Source organism: Tauraco erythrolophus, chromosome Z, assembly GCF_009769465.1.
Source record: "Tauraco erythrolophus isolate bTauEry1 chromosome Z, bTauEry1.pri, whole genome shotgun sequence".
In the NCBI taxonomy this organism is placed as follows: Eukaryota; Metazoa; Chordata; class Aves; order Musophagiformes; family Musophagidae; genus Tauraco; species Tauraco erythrolophus.
This window is the reverse complement of record NC_141496.1, coordinates 64,131,777-64,143,647: the sequence shown is the minus strand read 5'-3', so window position 1 is coordinate 64,143,647 and position 11,871 is coordinate 64,131,777. Positions and strand designations below refer to the sequence as shown.

At 46.0% G+C, this 11,871-nt stretch overlaps 1 protein-coding gene across 1 annotated transcript in view; it reads right to left on the bottom strand.

The window, feature by feature from the left end:
- Positions 1–1,079: 1,079 nt before the first annotated feature.
- The window catches only part of PIGG (phosphatidylinositol glycan anchor biosynthesis class G (EMM blood group)), a 111,005-nt gene continuing 100,213 nt past the window's right edge, over positions 1,080–11,871 (bottom strand). Inside the window, exon 14 of the mRNA XM_086628848.1 lies at positions 1,080–1,098. The gene's annotated coding sequence lies outside the window, so the exon portion shown is untranslated. The remainder of the gene's footprint in view (positions 1,099–11,871) is intronic.

The following is an 11,871-nucleotide window of genomic DNA, read 5'->3' as shown; positions in this document are numbered from 1 at the left end:
TTTGGATGAAGAGCCATGCAGAGCTGTCAAATTGTGTGTGTGTGTGTGTGTGTGTGTATGTGTGTGTGATGACCTTGGCTGAGTGGCAGCAACTTCAGTAATAAGGTGGATGTAGAAAGAGCTGCAGCAGCCCAAGCAGTGGACAGAAACCTCTGTCCTTCAGGATCGCACAATTACAGAGGGATATGCCTAAACTGCTGGCTCTGAGCAGCAAGACAAGCAAAAAGAAAGAGCATGACGTTTTTACTGTGCCATGGCTTAAGCCAAACTTTTTGCCATGACCATTTTCTGTTTGGGGGAGGAAGTGGCATCTTTTTGAGCACACATTACAGAAAAAGTGCCAGAAAAGGGAATGCGCTCACATGAACAGAGGAAGGTCCATTCTGGATGTTGCAAGCAGGGCTGCAGGGATGGCCATGGGAATTAGCAGGGAAAACAGGTGCTAGTTTTATTATCCCTACAGGCTGTCCCTACTCTTCTTTCTCTTCAGAATAGCCCCCCAGAAACTTGCAAAAATACACTTGCAAACTGCTGCTGCTCCAGCCTGTAACACAAGTTCCCCCTGCCTGCCTCCCAACACCACTTCACCCAGCCTTACCACGCTGGTCTGGGGAGCGGGTCCCTCCTTCTCCCACCATCCTCTCCGCACCATGGCCTCACCCTGAGGGGAGGCAGGCAGTTAGTTATCAGCTTCTCTGGCTGCCAGTCTGCACAACAGCGTCACCACTCTGCTTTCCACAGGGTCATGCCATTGCCACCTCCTCATGACTGAGGGCTGGAAAAGCATCTCAGAGCCTAAAGCTGTTACTGCTGTTGCTACCCATAGCTCCCATCCCAGATCACCTGGCCATCCTGAAACTCCCTGGGGTTTCCAGAAGGAAGCAAATATTAACGGTTCCAAAAATCAGGAGGGTCCCAAGGGGCAGCAGGATGGTCAAAGCCTCACCCAGCAGAAGCTCACCACTGTGCATGCCAGTCCAGCATCACGTGGCCTTCTCTGGCACATGCCTCTCCATCCAAAATGAAGATGCAGGCAAAAGGTTGTTCTCTCTGCTGTGGCAGCAGTGATTATTTTCCCATTGAAAAGAAAATTTCTTCCTATGTATGAAAAAAGGAAACAATAAAACCAGCTGTACAATAATAAATAACAACATTATTTGCTTTAAATTCACTGAGATTAGTAGCTCCATGTGAAGTTCCCAGATCACAGAAACTGACTCTTAGAGTGAATAGCTTTTAAATCAATTATATACGGATGGATATTAATAATGCTATAACAATGGGCTGAGAGAGTGCACACATAAACACTTAATCCTAATTCAGAACACATACACACTGCCAGCTCTCTGTATTTCCTACTCTATGTCTTTCCACTCCAGAAGTCACATTATGATCACTTCCAACTCTAGGTATCTTAATTTGGAAATAATCACTTCAAAATATGTTAAAGTTTTAAGCATCCCACACAGAACTGATTGCTCCGAGATCTCCATTATTCTTTTTGGCATAGTGAATGCACACTTAATATTTCCTAATAGGTACTAAGAAGCTCAAGGCAGAAAAGGCTTCTAAAATAACTCAGGCTATTTTAAGAGGATCCAATTTAAACAAGTGCCAGCTAAAATATTTCTGAATTGAAAAGTTTTCTATAGTAACTTGCAAACGCAAAATCAGTCACCAGGACAGTTCTAGCTGCCATCTCTTCTTATCACAGCTTTATACTTCTGTCCAGTTAAGAATTCCTAGTTCAAAAATAGGAAGGTGTGGGCTGAGCACTGATTTTTATTTAAACATTCGAAAAAAATATTCGGGTTTTTAAACCACAGCTTACAGGGAAGGTCAAAGAATTAATCTATCCAGGAGTTAATAGAAGGCTTGCTCCAGTAGCTGTTTGGGGGAATGAGAGCTATAGCTTCTGAACACAGAATTGCTGCTCAGGCTCCTGCCAATGCAAGTTCAGGTGCATCGTGATCAAACAGAGCCTTCTCCATGGGTCTCATAGACCTCGTGCCTGGTTGCAGCATCCCAGATAAGTGCATTTGCAAGATCAAGACCAGAAGACCCAACCCACCCACTCTGTTTTTCCTCCTGGCTCCTCCTGTAAATTCCCACTGCCAAGCACACAAAAACTCCTTCCCGCACTGCTGCTGGGCTGGCCCAGGCACATGGCAGCCCCTGTACAGCGTCACCAGGTCCCCGGACACAGGCATTTGCTTCTGCTCTGAACAGCTTGAGGGCAGCTCCACTCACACAGCAGCTCACCGTGTCCCCGCACCACTCCCCAAACTTCTCTGCTTCTTTTTCATAGCTCAATTTTTCTATTTAGCTGCTTTACACCCAGCATCAAAGGTTTGTCCCCCAGGGGCAGAGGATGAACTCTGCAAGTGGAAGCAGCTGATAGTCAAGAAGCAAATGGGATAACAGCTGCTTTAGCCCCCAAAAAATGGCTTTCAAGCAGTTACAGTCCCTTCCTGGAGTGGTCGAGGCTGTACGGGTCTCCAGTGCAACATAGCTGTCGTAGAGCAGTGCCCAGCCCACAGGAATATTTGAAAGCCTACATCTTGATGATAGAAACTTGGTGAGATCAATCCCACCAGGGATGGGGGACCCAAGGTTTAGCAGGAGAGCACTGAATTTCAAGCTTGCACCTTTCACTTCTTCTTCCGGCTCAGCTGGACAGAGAGCACAAGCTATCACAGAAGATCATACGTTGCTGCTTTAAATAGCAGCTAATCCTCAAAGTCCACAAACTGAACGAAAAGCTGCCTGAGGAAAAACATTTGACAGCCTGCAAATCCCAAATTAATTCATTCTGACCGCTGCTGCCAAATCATCTCAAGTGGATTAATGGCAGCAGATAGCAGACGACCGAAGGTAAGGGCTGTTTTTCGCTTGGTTGTTTGGTTCACCAGGAGACATCTTGGCACGGGCTCCATGCAGGGACCTCCAGCTGCTCAGACCCTGAAGCAGTCTCTGTAAGACAAGAGGCCAGGGACTGGGGCCCTGATTCAGCAACGTGTGCGGGCATGCACCTTCTTTCAAGGACACAGTGAAAACGCACTGAAACCAGCCTGTGAAAAGACGCTGCTGACCCAGGGTAGAGTTTTACACCCCATTCCAGCAGACACTGCAGCTGCTCACCCTCATATAGTTGCAGTGTGGCTGCCTCAGCGTAAGCACTGAAACCCGACCTTGGCCATCCATGTCTGCAGAGGCTGGCCTTCTCACCAGGGATCCCAGAAGTTCCCATGAGCTGCCTGCCACGTTCAAGCTGAGTTGCTCTGTGAGGCCCTCAGAACAGATCATCATGAGACAGAAGCAACAGTGACTTCCAGGCAGTGCTAGTGCCCAGCACCATAGTTGCGGGGTTTCTGCCTTCCCTCACAACTCACCTGAGCTAAAACTTCACACTCTAAAAACCAAAATCTCCCAAACCAGCACTTAAACGCCTGGGAAAACAGGTGGCTTTCTGTACAGCAAAAGTTAGCTGCAGAAATACAGAGCTCTCCATCTGCCATTTCAGTTGGGAAGTCTCATCCTTTGGCACCCCCGGCATCCTCCAGGCAATGTCCCCGTTGACTCAACTCATCCCCTGACATCTTGCGTTCGTTGGCTGCACTCCAGAGAGCAGCATGCCCAGCAGCATCCTCCCCACTACATTAGACACCGGAGGTCTGTGCTCACCTTCAGATAACTGTTTTTAACAGGCCATGAGCCTGTTGTAACTCTGTGCTGCTTTTATTTCAGGCTTTTCCTCTGGACCAGACGTATCCCTGCTCACTCCACGCAGTTAGAGAAAAAAATTTACCTTTTCTTTACAAATTCTGTTTGGGGCTATGAAAACACTTGGTCTTGAGGTCAGGAAAGTCTTCAACCGTTGGGAGAAACCATCGAAATGTCACCTTTCACACACCAGAGAAGACACACCAGAGAAATCACTCCCCTCTACATGCTTATATGAATGGGGACATTCACAAGTCTGGATGAGGCTGCTGAGCCCTGTCTCAAAGGACACTAGTCTCAAAGGACACCAGTCTTAAAGGACACCAGTCGAAAGCTCCCCACAGAGCTTCAGGGATTGCAGAGCCCTTCTGTCCTGCATGTCAGACAGGAGGGAGATGTTTCCAGGGCTTTGTCCAGCCCATCTGCAGTGAAGCAAGGTGGCTTCTACCACAAGCCCTTGCAGAAGGCCACACATCAGGAGACTTCATTAGTCAGGGTTTCTGGAAGGTTGAACACATTTTTCTTTGGCTTCCCCACCCCACCGCCCAACTTTTACCACTGGTATTTCCTTCCCATGAATGTCCTTTGTGTATATATATATATATACATATATATATATATAAGAACTTGCCTGATGTTTACCTCAGCTAATAAAATTTGTTCTCTTGCCCTGCAAACCTTGCATCATTTCTCTGAGCCACATTACAAAAAGTCATGCCCTTTGCAGATCTGACCTGCAAAGACTGTCCCTGTGTACACGGACATCTTGCCTGGATCCCTGCAGGTCGTGCTGCCAGCTCTCCTTGAAGCTCTTCAGCTTGCATAAGACATGTAAATATTCATAGCACATAGAAGAAGACAGCTCACTGACTGGTGAGGAGAGACCTTGGCTCCAATGGACACTCAGCTGCTTCATACAAAGGAGAACAGAATCGATAGAAGAGGGTAAAAATACGTACCCATGATGCTGGGGTAAGGGCTCCTGACTGCCTGGGAGCTGAAGGGACTCAGACAACTGTTCCCTTGTCTTCCCCGTGTTGAGTGCTCTAATCAGAGGGCTCTGGAGAAAGAGCTGCCACTGTCACTTTTCGGCCCTATTTTGTGACTGATATCCAAGTTCTCCACTTCCCCTCTAACCATAAAACCCATGTGGCAAATGCAGCCTAAATTGGGGAAGCTGAGCATGACTAGCTCATTTTCCTGCAAATATATTATTCAGACTCAGCAGAAAAAAGGATGGGCTGACTCTTTCCCTTTCTGCTGGACCACATAGAGTCGCCAGGCAGTAGTGTGCCACTGGCCTCATCAGTTACCAGACTCAAATACTCGAGTTTTCTAAGTGTTGTCTCACATGACAGACAGCAGTTAGGAAAAAGCATGCAGAAGAGGCTGAGTCTGATCTCTGTCATTTAATTTTCTGGAACGGGATCCCAGACATTCACCCCACACCCCATGTGTGTACATACCAACAAGGCAGTAACTGCCATGTGGAGGCAGAGGCACAAGACAACTATCTAAAAGAGCTTTTCCCCCTCTATAAACCTAATTTGGTTTCTTTCAACATAGCTACGTGAAATGCAGGAGATGGACAAACACATACACACAAAGGCACGGACAAAGTTGTGAGGTGCACCATAATGGTGTTCCCACAAGCTGGCTTGTGTGCAGCCAAGTAGCGCAAGGACTCAGCAGCTCCTGTAGAAATAGCATGTGAGGTGGACGGGTTGTCAAAGAAATAGGCAAAACAAGGAAATACACATGCTGTCTTCCACTTGCAGTGATCTTGCATGTTCCTGTAAGAGAGCATGTCCAGAAAAGAAGGGATTGTCCAGGTATAATACCTCTTTGCAGACTGCTGTGATTTTTCTTTCATCAGCGAAACCCTCTCTCTTTAAAGGAAAGAAATTCCCAGCCACTTTCAAGACTTTTGGCTTGGTCCTTCTGAAAACAAGCCTCCCTTCTTCATTCGCAAGCTGTGGGAGGTAACATCCTTTCCTCAGATGTTACCTTCAGAAAGCAAGCAACTCAGTGAAGTAAGTAAGAGCCATCAGATGAGTGTTTTGTAAAATGTTTGTACATGAAAAAGGAAATTGTTCTGTACTATCAGCTCTAGCAATGCTCAGGGTATAACATCTATGGATACTTGTACATTACATTTACAGCTTTCCCAACCCCTCTGTTTTTCATAGAATGATTTGGGTTGGAAGAGACCTTTAAAGGTCACTTAGTCCAACCTCCCTGCAATGAGCAGGGATGTCTTCCACTAGTTCAGGTTGCCCAGAGCCCTATCCAACCTGATCCTGAATGTTTTCAGGGATGAGGCATCTACCATCTCTCTGCGCAACCTGTTCCAGTGTTTCTCTATCTTCATTGTAAAAAATTTATTCCTTATAACTAATCTGAATCTACTCTCCTTTAGTTTAAAACAATTACCCTTTGTCATATTGCTTCAGACCCTACTAGAAAATCTAACCTCATCTTTCTTATAAGCCCCCCTTTAGGTATTGAAAGGCTGCAATAAAGTCTTCCCGGAGCCTTCTCTTCTCCAGACTGAACAGCCCCAACTCTTTCAGCCTTTCCTCACAGGAAAGGTGTTCCATCCCTCGGATCATCTTTGTGGCCTTCCTCTGGACCCGCTCCAACAGCTCCCATGTCTTTCTTGTACTGTTTTTCTGCCTCCACTATATCAAGACACAGTGCTCTGAACACGTCTGTAGCTGCGAGGGTGACCATGACAGGATCCTGTGAAGTGCTGGCTAGTCAGCAAACCAGGATAAAGATTAATAGGCAACACAAACCACCATGGATTATGAGATCTCAGCACCCTAAGCTTGTAATGTGAGATGTTGCTTGTGAGAAATCATGCAATGTAGAACAGAATGACTGTTCCTCAAAATGGAGAGGGAGGGTGCTCAGTAAAAGCAGGCAGTTTAAATTAGCAGCTCTTGTAAATGCTACTGGTCTTCAAACCGGTCTCATTTTCTGGCACTACTCATTCTTTCAGCCTATCTTCCCAAACCCTCCTTCATTTTCTTAGTATTTCAATTCAGGAATAGAGTGGAGTGAAGTCAGTCAGAACAAGCCCTCTACAAACACCTTGGAAACAGATTCAGATTTCAACCTAACTTTTTCATGTTACCACCAGCAAGTTGAAGGATCACTGCCCAACCCTGTATTCACACATTTCCCAGTCTTTCTTTCTTTTTGCTTTTCTCATCTGTCTTCCTGGTGTTTTCTATGCCCCATCTGGCTACTTCCATCTGACTCCAAACACTCCATCCACACTGCTCTTCTCCTACCTGCGCCTGTCCTCACCAGTCCTTCTCCTTCTCTCCTGCCAAGCCTCTCCCTCCAATGGCCAGTACTGCTCAGGGATGAGACGCTGTGTGCTTCTCCTGGTTTCAGTCCGCTAAATGCGGACCCCAGCCTTGAACACAAGGGTAGCTGGATGTCTGTGTCGTCCCTTGAGAGGGCTTTCTCCACATGCTTAAGCATTTGCAGGATTTGGATCTTTGATTCTCAGACCCTTGAGTCAGAGAATGCATCATTCTCTTTGCACGATCAACAGCACTTAAGGCAATTACACTCAGAAAATAATACTCAATATGCATATGCCTACATAAAAGCAGCATGACACTGACATTTCAAATGCAGAATTAAACTAATTTGGCCTTTATTTTCTAAGAGTACTTAAGACATTTTAAACAATACAGCATCAGGCAAGGAAAATATTTCAATGATGGGAACTGGAAATGATTTGCAAGTCAGGGCTCTCTTGGCAGTATGAGCAAAACTCCCTTGATTCAATGGGAATGGAGCAAGGCCACTAAACAATAACATTAAAAAGCCCATTCCAGGCAAATAGTATCTTTAGAGGGTTTTTGGGAGATGTCATGTGTAAGAGTGTAAGAAAATCTAATGGATCTGGTGAAAAGAATCCAGCAATTTGAGCTAAGCATCCAACAGCAGGTGAAACACTTCTGGAGAAGTTACACTTGTTCTGTATTCAGCTAAGACATTTTCAAACCGTCACATACAAAAATATGAACTAATTATAATCTTTGCATCAAAGAGGAAAACTGCCCAATCTCTGTGCTTTTGTTTCAGCTAATCTATGCTCGCTGCACTCTTCATGCAAATGAGCACATTTGTTGCAAATGGAGTAAAATTACTTTGCTAATCATCTAGTATTTTATCATCAGAATTTCAGGCTTTAAATAGCTTGTTCGTGCTATACCTGTCTACTAGCCATGTTATAGCACATGGTACACTTCTGGTATCACGTTGGCTTTGCTAGCTTCACGCTAGGGCAAGCGAGCAGGCTCCACACAAGAGTTCTCCAGGGGATGCAGAGGAAAGACTGACTTTTCTTTAACTATGTGTCTGTGCTGATCTGCAAGCTAGGAGAGTACTGTGTGTCTCTTCTGGTAGCAGGCATGTCCCCACAACGCTTTGTGAAGCAGAAAAGGCTTCCACCCTCAACTCACAGTCCAAGTCCCAGGCAGGTTGTGTGGCACTTCTGTCTCCTGTTCTGTAGAGGTGAGAGTCCATTACAGCCCGTCCCATGTACACTGACAGATGCAGCAATGCAGAGAAGGATGGAAAGGGTGCCTCATTTCTACCCTGCACCTGTACTCAGGAGCCAAAACAGGCAACAGCTGTCCAGACTGCACTGCAGGGATGCTAAGGCAGAGCTGTAGGTGTTGACCATGGTCTGAGCTAAGAAGCCTACATCAAAAGCCCAGTAAAACTCTGCACATTTTCCAGGTGATTTCAGCTACTACTCTCTCTCTGGAATGAATAAGAAGGAAATTGTAGGAGCTTTTTCAGTATGCGTTTAAAGAAAGCTATTCTAGGACCAGGGGAACTAGCAAAGCCTGATTTCAACCTCCATCCTTTGCCCAAAGCATACCTACCTGGACTGGTCAGACAGCTGCTTGTATGTGGACTGGACACTAGCTAAGTCCTGACTGCCTAGTCTTTCGTGGGGGCATGCCCTGAGATCCTCGTCCATGACACATTGCTGATGCTTAGCAGAGAGGTACAGGATCTCTGCTTTGCTCAGGTTTGGTTGAAATAGGTCAACAGTATGAAGAAGATCACACACATTTTGTTTCCTTTTGTCCCCTTTCTCCCCCACCAGTAAAACTCTTTTTCTGAGTAGGATGCTGAGATGAAAGCACATACTGGAAGTCAGCTGTTGTGAGCTTATGTGTAGGTGAACTATCACTCCCAGTCAGACAACTGTCCTAATTTTGTGTTTGTTTGTGGTTTTGTTGTTTTTTTTTCCCCCTGGGGTTCTCATAAAAAGGTTTCATTTTGGCTCACTCAGAGATGCTGCATGTGTTACAAGGGCAGATGGGATTTACAGCACTGGCCCTGTCCACCCTGCAGAAACTACCCCACAACAGGAAAATTCCTCCCAGTCGCCTCCAGTAACTCTTACTTTGTTTTGCCCCTGTACCTCTATCACCACAGCTCTACCTTCCCTGAACTGCTCTTCCCATTCCACCTGAGAATCATCTCAGCCCTCTCCTGAAAGCCTTAGGGAGGATCCCCTGTGCCCTCCCAGGACTTCCCCAGACTCCTCTCCATGCACTCAGACCTGAAGAGCATGGAGCTCCTAACAACCCTGCAGGGACCTGCTTCTAGGAGGCCAAATAGGCAAGTGAGAGGACAATGGCTCTCCATGTATTAATTTTTAACATGCTTCACACATCAGGCTGTTCTTTGTAAACCAAAGCTATGTCCCATGCTGCTGTTCACCAAAGAATCTATCCCATGCGGGCATCTCGGTGGAGGTGCCTACACAAAGCAGTGGGCTGAGGTGTCCTTGGCGGTACACACGTGTGTACCTCCCGCAGTGTATCTCCAAAGGCTAGCACAGCAAGTTTATGGGACAGCAGAAGGAAAGCCTAGGATTTCTGTGCTGCAGCATATTGCCTAGCAGGATCAAACAGGCAACGCTGGGCACTTTCTGTCAACCGCCTCAGCAGAAATGAGGTGTTCACATCCCCACAAATGTGTCACTGGCAGAGCTGCAGACAGCGAAAACCCAGTTGTAACTGCATCTCCAGCTGTGGCATCCCTCTCTAACGGGCCCCTGTCTTGTCTCAGCAGCTGTCTCCCGTGTCCCAGTTGTGAAAGGAGAGGACCAAGGACCTTCCTCCATTGACGAGAGGAAGGTCCAGCATGGCTTTTGTGGAGGAACTAGGCTGTCAGTGCCACTGCCAAAAGTCCTGAGCAGTGACATGCAGAGGAAGCTCACGTGCAGCCAGAATGTCAGAGGCTGCTCACCCACTCCTAAATTGCTACTCCGGGCTACTGACTCCAGCAAGGAGAGCTGTGCCAGTAGTTGTGTTAGTCTCTTTTTAAGCAATTCTTCAAAACAAAAGCCACCCACAATACATGCAAATGCTGCCCCAAAACTTCGCTTCTATTCTTATGCCTTGCACTTCTCGTCAGTCAAGCACTGCTGGTAGTCTACAGCTAGCTGTAGGAAGTACTCCATGCAGGGACTGAGGCAGAGCTGGGGCCAGTCGATCTGTTTGTCACTTTCTCTTTTAAAGCCCACTTTTAGAGACTGAGATGTTGATTTCCATGGCCCTAGGTATGATTCAGCAGCATATTTTCTTTAATCTGATCTTGTGCCCAGTCATCCAAAGGATATATAGACTAACTGCTCAGCAACTGCTGAACACAAATGGTGATGAACTAACTTGTGCCAAACCAGCAAGCCTAAACAACTGCAGACACTATGCTACTCTCCAGCACCATCCCTGGGACCACAGACTCAGCTTTTTTCAGGGGATCACCCCATGCAAACAACTTTTGGAGCTCGGCAAAAAGCTTTGGACTAGGCAGGGCTATTTTGACCCACTGGGAAGTCCTACAGCCTCCAAAGACAGCACTCTTCAAGCAGGTTTCATATTTTGTATTGGGAAAAGTTCAGCTCAAGTCTTCCTATCTCACCAGACATGACCAACTGTCAGGGTAACAGCTGCAGGGGATTTTGAGTGTTTTGGACCTCGTGTCTCCCTGCTGATGACCAACACACCAACCATGCAGTACTCGGTGCACATTGTGAGCTGTGCTGCATCATTTTCTGCATCACCAGTGGTCTTTGCAGTAGTCATCACCAAATATAACACACTGCAATGGTAAAATCAGAGGCATAAAAAAGGCATAGGTGATGAAAGTGTTACCATGTATAGTCAGTCTTGAGACTAAGCGTTATGCTCACACCCATCTCTAGTGGCTAGCACCCTTGTTCTTAAGATGACAACAGCATCATACAAAAAGGGTGTGCTCTGGAAGTACAAATTGAACTTGAGTTACACCTTAAGCTAGTATCATGCTGAAAATACGTCTTCAACACCCTGTCAGTGGGGAGGACAACGATATCACACTGAGTGTGAGACAGCTGCTGAAGAAACAGGGCTACTCCTCATAGCAACCCAAGCTTTTTATCAAATGCTGGGAGATAACTGGTCCTTTGGGATGAATCTATGTCCTCCACCAGGAGAAATGCAGGAATTAATGTTCACAGACCTAGTTCTCAGTCTGAAGCCAGAAAAACAACTTTAGAAAGAAAGTCACCTCTGTAAGTGTGTCCCACCAAACGTACTCATCATGGGCCCACAGAGATCATAGGAAAGACACAGCTTTCACTTCAGGCCTGAGAGGCAAGCTGAACGTTTTGGGGAATCATCTGAATCATAACAGAAGCAATGGCAAAATAGGACTCTTCATCATCGAATCTGGGAATCCTCAGGCTACGGAGCTACTGAAATTGGCATGGCTAAGGGCAGATGGCATTGAACCTCTCCTTCCAGTGACACTTACTTCTTGTATCTAATGTATAAATACATGGCTACATAAATTAAAACGAAAATTAACAATAGTTTTCAGCTGCAAAGTTCATCTCTTAAAAAAATCAGTGACACAGTTGTTTTATTTCCTGTTGTTTAGATTTTTTAATTTTTCTTGTGAAATTAATTACAAATCTCTTTGACTTCAGGAAATAGCCTGTGAAATAGTTAGTAAAAAATGTCAACTTTAAACCTAAGAAAACCACAGAATCCTTGAAAAATGTTGGCTGGAAGAAACCTTTGGATCTCACGTGATATGATCTCCAGCCCACAACAG